Raw genomic sequence first — 12,674 nt, 5'->3', positions numbered from 1 at the left:
GGGAAAAAAAGTAAGTTTGGGGTTGTTGCCTGTGATGATTCAGTCAGGCCTGAGGCAAACCATGAAGGAGCAAGGTTAGGGTTCAATTTTGATTTGGCCTCATGCTAAATAGCCAAGCTTTAAAAAGCTAATGATGTTACATTTTATATGCAGTCCCATCATTTTGTCAGTAAGGGTTTTCTAAACATGTTAACCACACACGTTACATGATCACCAATGGTGTGGTGTTTCTTTAAGAGGCTAAATCCCTGCAATTGCAAGAAGTGAGGGGAGTCTCCTGATTCTCCACGATCTGCCACCATCCTGAAATCCATGCATCCATGCATCCATGCATCCATGCATCCATGCATCCATGCATCTATGCATCCATCCATCCGTCCGTCCATCCATCCATCTTCTTCTGCTTGTCCAATACAGAGATGTCTCTAGGTAAGAGGCAGGGTGCAACATGGTCAGGATGCCAGTCTTGATAGGCAATCATTCATACTCACATTCACACATAAGGTCAATTTAGAATCACCAGTTAACCTAACATGCATGTATTTGGACTGTTGGAGGATGCTAGAGTGCCTGGAGTGAACCCACGCAGGCACACAGAACCTGCAAATTCTGCACAAAAAGGCACAGCCGGCTGATGCACTGACACCCAGGACCTTCCTGCAGTCAGGCAACACTGCTGTTCGCCACGCTCTGTGCCACTCAACATCTGTATAGATCACAGTGTTTTTAAAAAACAACACTGAGCAATTACAGAAGATGAAAGTAGCAAAGGAGTGTGCTGAACAAGTGCCACCTGACAGACTCAATTCGTTTTTCTTGAATCTCCAAGCTCTCTAACAGTGACATTTTAATTTCTTAACCGCCCACTATCCAGATGGATATTGTAAAGCCAAAGCTTATTATCATATATTATTGCATAAACAGTAGATCCTGAAATAAAGTAACTTGCTGAGTGGGGATTTTCTACAAAGAGAATGTCATGTCTTTGTAATAGAGATGCTTTCCTGTTTCAGATTCCTGCTACAATGGACTGAAGGCTTTGCTTTAAAGCTTGCATGCGACCATGAATTTTCTGAGACACCAAATTTAAACTATCACGAGAACAGGGCTTCAAGCTGGGTTCCTTTTAGCATTATCCTTTTCCTTTTTGGACAGTGCATAACCAAAAGCAGTAGAGTTTAGCAGACATCCCACCCGTGCTGGCATGCTGGCATACAAACCTGCCAGCATGGATGTAGGGAAGGAGATAGACAGATGGAGGATACAGAGAAGACGGGAGGATGGCAGACATACAAGAGTGCAAGGGGGAGAGAGAGAGATGTAAAGGACACACGGCCACATGAAGGCAGGACGAAAACATGAAGCCTGATCAGTCTGGACAGAAATGAAAGAGAAGAGAGTTGAGAGGGTGGAGGAAAGATTGGTGAGTGAACGTTCATACATGGTCTGGCCTCTAATCAGCTTTGCAGGGTCTAATTACTGCAGTAATCATACAGTTTACCTATACTATAAAATAGTGCCTGTTAAACACAGCCCACATCTTCTGGTTCAGGCTCCCTGACCCTCAAATCTATCTGAGTAAAGCTTTAAGGTTTAGGCTGAATTTTGAAGCTTTCACCTGGAAAAAAAACCCCACAAACTGTAACAAATATTTGGTAGAACTTTGAAATACCGCAAACCTCCTCGTTGCATTCAACAGGTCAGAGTGAGTTTTGACAAACTCCAGCAAAAGTTGTATTTTTCTTCTGTATAAGGATCAAAGAGTAAATATTTGCCTCATAAAGCGTTGGAACAGTTTCAATAACACTGACTAACATCACCAAATATAGCTTTACAAAATTGGATACAAGAAATATGAAGCACAACAAATTCCCACATCAATTTTAATTACAGTACCATGGGTCAGGGGCACATGTTTTTTGATCCATTACAATACAAAGATAAGACATAATCCAGTATCACTAATGCAATTTCCAGTGTTTCCCATCCATTTAGATTTAGATCACTGGCTGCTGCAGATTCTGCTTGGAGTCACTAAAACAGCGAATCTGCAGAGCAGGAGACAGAGTACCATCGCTAGCTGCAGTACTGGACCATCAGGTATGGATGTGTCCAACTGTGGACGAGGCTGAGGAAGCAGCTAATTGATATGGAGGACCACTACAACAGCAACCCGGCCTGCAAGCCAGCTGGTAGGGAAAATAGGAGAGGGACATAAGCAACTGAACTTTCACAAGAAGAGCGAGAAGATTGTCACTAGTAAATAAATGTCAGAGGGTGTCGTTCTAACACATGAAGAAGAAGAAGGTGCCGCAGATAAATACAACAAAATAAGATGATTCGACCAAGACAAAAACGTGAATTCACTGTGTAATTGTGTAACTTTATTAGCAGCGTCCAAATGAAATGCGCCAACAATATTGAGAGTAACATCCGCCTCCCTGCCCCTTAATGCCCTCCTGTCGCTATGGTAACGGAGAAATATTTCTTTCAAAATAAGACACAAAACTACAACACGGGAAAAGACCCAGGGAAACCAAGTTAACGATAAAAACCCTGAAAATCCTGAAATAAGACATCATTGTTGGGGGAATATCATTGTGAAAACCCTTCAGAGAAGTTTAATATGCCAAGACTTGAACTCTGTATTCTGAATTGTTCACTCAGCTGCACACTAACAAAGGTCGGTGCCAATCTCTTCATCTAACTTTCAGACAGAAAACAAAAAGGGGAAAACGTTCCTCAAGCTTGACACAGTTTCGCAATCACATTTACCCAGCAGACTTACTATTTATGTCCTGCTATAAATAATGAATTATTTTAACTGCATTATCTGGATGTTGTGCAGGTTCAAAAAGATTCAAGTAAAATTCAGCTGCTTTGTTGCTGTGAAGAAAAAAACAGGCCATAGGACTAACGGAAGCAAACAGTGGCTGTAGAGTAGCTTTGTTTTGAACTTGTCCTGACCACATAGACCTCATGTTATATAGGTTAAACAGCTTTTTTAGCACTCCTGCATAGCATCACACTGACCAGATGTGGTCTTTAAGTAGGCCATGCTAACAAAACATTAGAGGATCAGGGTGACAATCCTGTGAAATAGCTAATCCCACAGGCTTTCAATGAGTGGCTTCCTGTCTGATCTGCTGCAGCGCACAGGCACCACATCACCAATCCATGTGTGCGGTATATTGGCAGGCGGTGAAAAATGGTCCTCTGAGATTCTGCAACCTGAAAACCTGGCAGGGGTTTTTTAATCGTGCTCACCATAAGGTGCAAGTCTGCTGAAAAATATGTGGTACCCAGTCACACCTGCCTTCAGACACTCACACACTCGAAACTTCTGTGCCTATATATAAATAAGAGGCTCTCAGCTTGGATGTTCAAGCTAAAAGACTGCCAGGAAAACATATCTCCATTCTCCTCTGTCCCGTTCAGAAATAAAAGCGCTCGCAGTCCTTTTGTCCGAGTCATATGTGTCTTTGTGCATCTGTGTGTGTGTTCGATTGCTGTGCTAAAGGCGCAACAATAGATAATGCTTTTAGCGCAACCTAGAATACCATAGGTTAGCTGAACAGAGCAGTGGAAAAGCTACAACGTAAGTGGCAAAAATATGTTGATTCTAAACTCATTCCAAAAAACAAAAATACACTGAATCATAATTAAGAATGTCTTTCTTAATTATGTGCTGCAGCCCACTCAGGCACAGGGAGAGCATGCAAGCACCACACATAAAGGCCCAGTGGATCTGAACCCAGCCACTTCCTACTGTGCAGCAACGCTAACCACTGCATCCAAAACGCTCTCTCTTATTTAGACAAATTATGATTCATTGCTGTGTTTAATAAACACACAAAAGCCAAATGAATAAACCTGCTATACTGCAAAAACAGCAGTCTCCAATGGAGCTGCTAATGTAAAGACGTTGATCCTCTCACCTTATTTTTGCACCTTATGATCAAATCATCAACATATATTGTATTTTAAAATACACTATACTGTGCTGCCAGTGCCAGTAAGGTCTGCTGTAATAAAGAGTGAGCCATGGCAGCCACGTTTCACACCACGATTCCATCCTCATGGTTTGAAATTAACAGCATAAGCCCACAGGTATCACACGTCCTACAAGGATCTCAGTGGCTAATTCAAAAGACAGCAGGCCTCCACTTGACTGTCAACAACAAGCCTCTAATCTCTGCTGCAGACCACTCACTGCTGCACACGGACAGATAAAGATTCCAGTTTTAAAATGAGATTTGGAAAGCGAAGGAAAGTGTACAAGCTACAGTCGAGGCTTCCTTTGTGTGTTTACTTTGGCTGCTTGCTGGATCTGCCACCGGTGGCTGTGGGGATACGCTGTATTCAGGCTCATATGAGAGTAGCAGGTAGAGGCAGGGGAACCGACAGACGTATGAGAACTGTGAAGTCTCAGCCCAACACATTAAAAACAAAAAGGAAGGACGTCTAAAAATCACGTTTACATCTCAATTTTGATTATAATTGTGCAGGGCGCAGTCAGCTCATGGAGACGTAATGTGCAGCATCTTTTGACCTGCCAAGATGAAAAAATTGGACTTGCGTGGAAAAAAAAGCAATTGCATCATCGCTAAAAATAAAGCAGCAAATCTGGCAGCCCAAAATGACCTGAATGAAAAACTCTAAAGCAAAAGCTAGTCGGGATAAATCTAGTATGGGAACAGATTAATGAGCAATGGAAGGAGGATGGAGATGTTCGACTTTTACCTCTTGTGCCACTGCAAGGTTTAATTTTAGTACATTTTTACTCTGAGCAAGAGAGAAACACTTGGCAGCACTTTATAAAATGTTGCACGTTTTAAATAAATAGAATTTCAATGTGTTCTATTTGAAATTACAATGTAATTATTTTTACATTATAAATAGTTAAAGGTAGATAAAGTAGAATAAGGAGGTAACAAGTCAGGTTATTACAGAATGTACAATGTGTACTTGTGTAGTGTTTAAATTCTGAAAGGTTGCTGCTTCAAAACTTTTTGCACGTTTGGGCTCAAGTGAAGCTTTCGAACGTGTAACAAGCTGCTGCTGGTTCAGAGATACACTCACAAGGCATCTCTTCTTGATTCCCCCATAAAGATGACATTTGATGCCCTTAATGATGAGTTTATATATCAATAAAAACGCGGTTTGGCGAGCACTAGAGCAGTTTCTGGATAGGCAGAGACCCCCTCTCTAACTTCTGATGCAAAGCCAGTCATTTTGCTCTATAAGCAGACCTGAAGCCAAAAGAGCTTCATGGGTTACTTCACAGAGTAAAGAGTGAACAGAGCCTGACAACCAGCTGCAGCAGATGATCAGCTCAAGTCTTAGCTTCTGTAATGACAAACATCCATCTTAGTCATGTTTTTCACCGAGATGACCTCTGACCTCCTTGAGGCAATTTAGAGCAGGTGGATTGTTCCATTCACTGTGAGAACCAAATATTATGCCACCATCTATTAACGAGTATTTATGATCTCTCTGTACCTGCCTGCAGGGAGAGAAACTGGATCCTGCACTATCAGGTATCTCTGAACTCCCATGACAGACCCCCGCACCTCCCTCCGCTATTGACCAGCCGGGTCCGCTCAATCACCTGCTTTGCCTGTCAGGAACAGATAGCCCAGACTGATGGACACCCAGGGCCATGACTAGTTGAACTACTTCCCTTCGCATTTTCTGCCAGTAACAGAAAGGCCACTGGAAGAGGGGGGAGTCATAGTTAGCTTTTTCGGGGGATTTTTGAACACGCAGCAAATCGAGCCATCAAACTGAGCGCAGATCACGCCTCCGGCCTCGTTCTGAGATGTTAATCATCAAAGCTCTCAGCATCCACTGAATTTAATAAAGACATCAGGACATTTGTTTGAAAGATTACACATGTAAAACCACAATTAGAAAAGAATAACAATAACAGGCACTCACCAAAGAGGGTTATGACTCACAGTTTTCATTTCTAAATATCAAACAGAAGGTGATGATTTAAGCAATCAAACTGGCAAACGCGGAGATGTTGTGCAAGCCAGACTGAAGATGTTAGTCTCGAGATTGTGTTTAAAGATGCAGGCATATTGTGAAGACTTCTGCTGCGCTGGCAACCACGAGCCCCATTAAATGTGTGACAGAACTGAAAGCAGACATGGTGTTTTGACTAAAGGCACAGGATTACTCTAATTCTGAGATAACCGGGGAACTACAAAAAGAGGCGGGCTATGAGAACAGATCTAAATGCAAAGAGATGCAAAGAGAGGGCTTAAACTGCTTTCTGTGTACCTATATTTACATCCACATGAATGCAGAAGCATACATTATACAGCACTCTCATATTGTCAGAAAATTCAAAGAACATTTTCCAGACTTACCTGGCTATGTAGGTCATTTCCCCCCTAACCCTAATAACTGCTTGTGCTCCGCTTGGCAGCAAGAACTGTAATCAAGTGTTTGCAATAATTGGAAATGAATCTTTCATGTGCTGTGGAGGATTTTTGTCCTAGTCTTCTTTGCTCGAAAAGCCACATTGGAGAGTTTTCTACCATGGATGGTGCCTTTAAGGTCATGCCAAAGCATCTCAATCTGATTTGAGTCCAGACTTTAACTTGGCCACTCCAAATGTAAAACATATACTTAAAAAAATGACAAAAAAAGGGCAAAAAAAAGCAGGAAGGCGGAAAAAATGCTTTTTCACAGCACTGCATGTAGAACCTCAAACATGTGCAGGTCTACAGGAAGAAGAGCAAAAACAACATTCTGTACAGTTAGAAGAAACTGTACAGATTAAACACAGAGTGCGCAATATAAAGCATCACTGCTGGAGTCAGTGTAGAAATGTGTATGTGTGTGTGCATCTAGCTATAGCACAACATCATGCTGTGTCAATGTTTGAATGTGACTTCCGGCAAAGTACTTTGAGTAAGACTAAAAAAACGAATCCTAAAGTCTGGACGCAAAGAGAAAAGGCATCTGTTTCAGTTAACAGACCTATAAGTATCACCACGCCATCATCACGATACAGGAGGATCTAACCACATTCATCCTTAACGTAGACCTTGACAGGTCTCCACTTAAAATCAGCAGTTTACCTGAACATGCCACAGCCAGCCAGGACATTCATACCTGGGATCAGCACAGCTAGCTGTTAAGAAGCTTTACTTGTTGCATTGATATAAAGTTAACAAATGCAACATTTAGGCGCCCTGTTTTACGACTATATATTCCTATTTTAAGCCTTTAAGAACAATGAAGTGGCTTTAAAATTGCCTGAGGCCAACAAAGGTTAGAAAAGAACAAGAAATAAAATTGTTCCCAAGAATCTATACTTCTTGTAGGTATTCCTAAAGGAAAGACAAGGCTGTAGATGTCTGAGAGGGATCGTTGAAGATCATTGATGCTTTTTTTCCCAGGAAATTGATTGCTTCTTTTTTTCTGAAGCAGGTTAGGTCTGCAGCATAAGTTACCATGGTGATGTGCCCTGGTAAGAAGTGAACAACATTTGTAAGCATGAAAACCCAGGGTTAAACCTGCCTCATAGCACAGGCAGTACAGTAGAGTGACAGAAAAACAGATGGATGAATAAACAGCTACTGTAACCAAATGATTTTCTCACACAGCATCTGTTTCTTTACATTTCATTTTTCCAGCAGCTGCAAAGCACAAGTCCTGATACCCAGCAGTCATAAAGATTTGGGACACAGCACGTCCTCACATCTGTGATGCAAGCAGTGTTTAAAATACATTTTAATGGGCTATATTTCTGTAAACATGAGGTCTTGGTGATTCCTGTGACACCACATGTGTTTATTGAAAGGGAGTGATGCAGTGTGGCAAGTCCTTAAAGGGATCTTTCCAAATTTGGATAAAAAGATGATGTCACAGTGGCGTGATCAGGGTCATTATCTTGATTTAGGAAGTAAAAATAAGCACCCCTCAGCTTCTGAACTTTCAAATTGGGCCCTTTTTAAAAATGATCTTAAAGCTTTAATGAGGAGATACAGAAAACGGGCAAATTAGATGGAAAATGAGTCCTAATGGGGGAAAAAAGGTTTCAGACTTTGATGTCTTCTACAGGGCCGCTGTCACATTGGATGGTGTTTATGCTGCAAGGAGAGCAAAATCAAAAAGACAGTAGAGCTGACTGCCGGTTGCTTTACTTTGGATGTGCATATGTGTGGAGGCTCCACTCCCTTTCACCACATCAGCAATGCCAATAAAAAACTGATAGGAGAGAAGAGTGGAAAGACCAAGCTATAGAAAAAAGATGCGAGAGACGAGGATGAAAGGAAATATGATGAGATAAGGCAAGACTAGAATAAATGTCGAGCGGGAGAAAAAGAGAAGAGGTGGCAAGAAAAGTTGCAGGACAGCAAAGGAAGAGAAGAAATGGAGAGAAAAAGAAACAATGTGGGGGTAAGCTAAGAAAAGAGGAGAAGGAAAGAAAGGCAGGGAGGAAAGTAAAATAACAGGAGAGAACCAAAAGGGGGAGATTAGAGCCAAATGGGGGTAGAAGAGGGCATGATATTGATTTAACAAAAAGAAGGAAACAAAAGATAAAAGTGGGCGATAAAGCAATACTGCAGAGGAAGTGAAAGATTAAGAAAAAAGAAGGAAGGTGGGAAAGAGAAGAGGAAAGGAAACAACATGAGATAAATGAAAGAAACACATGTGAGACAAAAAAAGGAGAGGAGAAAGTGAAGGAAGGAAAGGAGAGAACAAAAAGGGTGTAGGCAAGGACAAGTAAGGCAAAAGAAGTAAATGAAGGAGGAAACAAAAGACACTAAGAGATGATAAAACAGTGAGAGATGAAAGGAAGAAATGAATAGGAAAGGATGTAGTGGAAAAGAGTGGGAAGAAAAAAGAAAGACCAGATTACAAGAAAGAGGGAGAAGGGGAGGCGCAAAAAGGGGAGGACAGAGGACGTACAAGAAAAGGATAAGATGGATGAGGAAGGAGGAAAGGAGAGGTAAAAAAGAAATAAAAAAAGATAAGAGAGACCTGATGAGGAAGAGGAAATTAAATGTCTGACAACTTAAGACATCACAGATGGAAAAGACAAGACGAAGAAATATTAAAAGAGGGAGGGAAAAAATCCATGATGAGAAGAGTGTTGGAGAAAAGAAGAGGAAAGGAGGACGAAACAAAAGACTGAAGATAAAACAAGCTATCAGACTGATGAGGGCATAAAGAGGAAAAAAGAAAGAAGGAGAAGGAAGAAGCAGGGGCAGGAAACTGAGGGAAGGAGGTGAAAAAGAAGAACCCATAAAAGGAAATGAGGAGAGGAGAGGAGACCGGTCAGGCCACACCTAAACATATACTCTGGAATGAAAAGACACACACACACACACACACACACACACACACACACACACACACACACACACACACACACACACAACACACACAACACACACACCTCACTAACAGAGAGTCTGGTGCACTTTCTGCCACACTGTGATGCTGTATCAGTTATCAGAAGACACAGCAGCAGGCCTGCCCACTAAAATACCAGTCCTCCCAGTAAGATGCCTGCTGGTGTAAACCACTCAAACCACAAAGCCACTGCATCAGGCGGCAGCTTTATGAAAAAGCACAGTCAGCCAGTGAAGTGAACACCACGTTTAAGTCCAGCTGAAAACATCAGAGTTACCGTTCCTGTCGTGTAGCTCACTGAAACAGCGAGTACGAGGGGGAGACTTTCCATTCACTTGCACCGCATCTCATCCCAGACATCCAGGCAAGGAAAACAATGTGCATGTGTGAGAGAGCCACACATGCACACACACACGCACACACGCACACGGAGAGAGAGAGAGACAGAGAACGAGAGCATGTCTGACCATTGGTTCATGCAAATGTGAGTCAAATGTTTTACCCCGGGCAGGCACAGACTAAGATTTAGGCGCGGCTGGAACACACACACACACACACACACACACATGTGCTGCTATTACAAAAGGATCACTCGCGATTTACCAACATCTCTACCCCGGTATAAAAGTATTAGTCCCTGCTACTACTACTGCTGCTGAGGGAAGAGCCGACTTACTTGTTGGAAATCGCTCCCACATGGGCTTCTCCTCCTTCTCTGTCTTCCTGCACTGAGCGCTAATGAACGCTCTTCAAGGCGGTGAAATCCAGCGTCCCCGGACCAGCTGCTGGCCGCGGAACAACCGACCTAGAGCCGAGCGAGCGAACGAGCGAGCGGGCGTCTGGCTGCCTGACTGAGCGGCCGGGAGAGTTGTCTTTTCAGCACCACACCACTTTGAACAGCTCCCGCTGACGTCACTGCCTGGTTACGACGCCACGCCCACTTCCCTAGCGACTGAAAGAGAGAGAGAGAGCGAGAGAGAGCGAGAGAGAGTGGCAATAGGTGTTTGATTTATTGATCAATTAACATCTATTAAAGTACAGTGAAGTTGGGTTTTGGGTTACTCCAAAAAATGTATTTTTAAAATAGAGACTTTACCTTATAAAGTAAGGTAAAGTTGTTTTATTGTTTGTTTTATTACAGGAGCAAATCACAGTCAAGATGACGTTGGACAGTTTCTGAAGTAAAATCTATGTGAGAATTCTGCAATAGCAAAGATGGGGTACAACCGCAATATTCAGATATGTTTATATCATATTTTGGCATAAAGTCAGCAATTTTTGAAAGATTTCATTTGTTGAATCTATGCATGTGTATTTTTGCATATGTAGTCTGCACCGGTAAAAGGACTTTGTGCCTCAAACCTGATTACTGCCAGACATGCTGAGTACAAGAAATCACTTAAATACAACTTGTCGACTAAGTGAAGCAAAATAAATCTCAAAAAGCAACAGCTCATGCCACGATCTAAGGAAATACCTGAAAAGTCAATGACATCTATCTGGAAAGGGGTACAACACTATTTCTAAGGCTTTAGGAGTTCAAAAGTCTTAAATAGGAGCTGTTATCCACGAATGGAGAAAGCTTGGAACAGTGGTGAATCTTTCCAGTCTACCAAAATTCCTCAAAAAGCACACAGACGACTAATCCAGCAGGTCTCAAAAGAAGCCAGTGTCATATTTAGGAATGTAACAAAAATGAGAACCCAAATGCAGAACAACACTGGAGAGCAGACGGGCTTAAAAACTGTATGACACAACAAGGAGCACAAAGGTAAACTAAGGCCACTTATACACACAATAATGAGTGAGTGAGAAGGACAACTAAAAGAAAGAATGCATCATTAAACAGAAACTAGGTGGCAAAACTAATAAACTCAAATACAGGATTACTAAAAATAATAACCCCAAGATAAAAATAAACCCTGGAAACTTTGAGTTCATGATTCAACAATAAGTCAGAGACAGGGTTAAAATAGCATTAATGGGAGAGTTCAGGGAGAAAACCATTGCTGACAAAAATAACTCCGTGTCTCGTCTCATGTTTTCACAAAACATCTTCATAATCCACAACTCTTTTGAGAAGATATTTTTTTTGGATGACAAGACAAAGGTTGCACTTTTTGGAAGGTCTGATTCCTTCCACCGTAAAACTAACACAACATTTCATTACGAGAACATCAGACCAGCAGTCAAATATGATGGTGGTAGTGTGATGGTCTGGGGCTGCTTTGCTGCTTCAGGACTGGGATGACTTGCCTCAATTGGTGGAACCATTAATTTTGTTTAGGAGAATGTATGGACATCAGCTCAAGCCCTGGTGCTTAAACACACTTGGGTTATGCATCAAGAAAATGACCAGAGACACACCAGTAAGTCCATCTCTGAGTCTAAACCGATTGTCGTTCTTGCAAGTAGAGTATAGCTTGACCAGTTATTAGGATCAGGGAGCGCACAGGTAGGTGTGGATAGTTTTTTTCCCCTAATAAATGAAATATCAATTTGAAATGCATTATTGTATCTTTGTGTAATATTAAAAGACTGTTACTCTGAGTAAAGATGCCTTTCTTAGCATGAAATCATGGCTGGAGGCAGTACATGCCTTAATATTATATATTTATAACTCAAGTCAAAAAGACTGCTTGACATCTCTCACATTTATGCATTTGGCCATCTGTAAGTACACCGCATAGACACTTTGTATCGCCACAGGGTTTCAACTTCACTGGCACTTTAAAACATCAAGAAAGTTTGTGCAAAAGACACAAATTGATCCAAAATCTGATGCAAATACATGCTTGAGCAAGCTGAAAACACACTTTTCCACAGTTTTTGGAAAACACTGGAATTTGTGCAAGAAATGCAGAGCTGAACATTCCCAAATTTTTGGTCTTCTAACGCAGTACACACACCACAGGCTTCATACACCTGTAGTAATTTATTATCACTCTAAGTCTATCAGCACTGACAGTTGGCACATTAAAGTTTCTCCAGATGTTCCAGATGAGGTTCAAATGTAGCCGACCAAGTGAACACCAGTGAGCAACACAACTGTTTGCATTTGGTCACAGGAAACCTTCATCCCAGTCTCAAGACAGTCTTTGTTCACTGACCTCTGTATTCTTCCTTTCTTTGGTTTTACTAAAAACCAAGCAATTATTTTTAAACACAGACATAAATGTTTTATTCTTGATTAACAGGGTCATATATACAGGGAGTGCAGAATTATTAGGCAAGTTGTATTTTTGAGGAATAATTTTATTATTGAACAACAACCATGTTCTCAATGAACCCAAAAA

General features: G+C 41.5%; 1 protein-coding gene across 2 annotated transcripts in view; it reads right to left on the bottom strand.

The window, feature by feature from the left end:
• smpd3 (sphingomyelin phosphodiesterase 3) overlaps positions 1 to 10,283 on the bottom strand; it is an 83,077-nt gene extending 72,794 nt beyond the window's left edge. For both annotated transcript variants that reach the window (XM_042214911.1, XM_005948966.3), the window contains exon 1: positions 10,055 to 10,283. The gene's annotated coding sequence lies outside the window, so the exon portion shown is untranslated. The remainder of the gene's footprint in view (positions 1 to 10,054) is intronic.
• Positions 10,284 to 12,674: the final 2,391 nt, after the last annotated feature.

This window comes from Haplochromis burtoni, unplaced genomic scaffold (genome assembly GCF_018398535.1).
Source record: "Haplochromis burtoni strain Fernald_Lab_line unplaced genomic scaffold, NCSU_Asbu1 Contig_627, whole genome shotgun sequence".
NCBI lineage: Eukaryota > Metazoa > Chordata > Actinopteri > Cichliformes > Cichlidae > Haplochromis > Haplochromis burtoni.
This window is presented reverse-complemented; position numbering and strand designations above follow the sequence as displayed.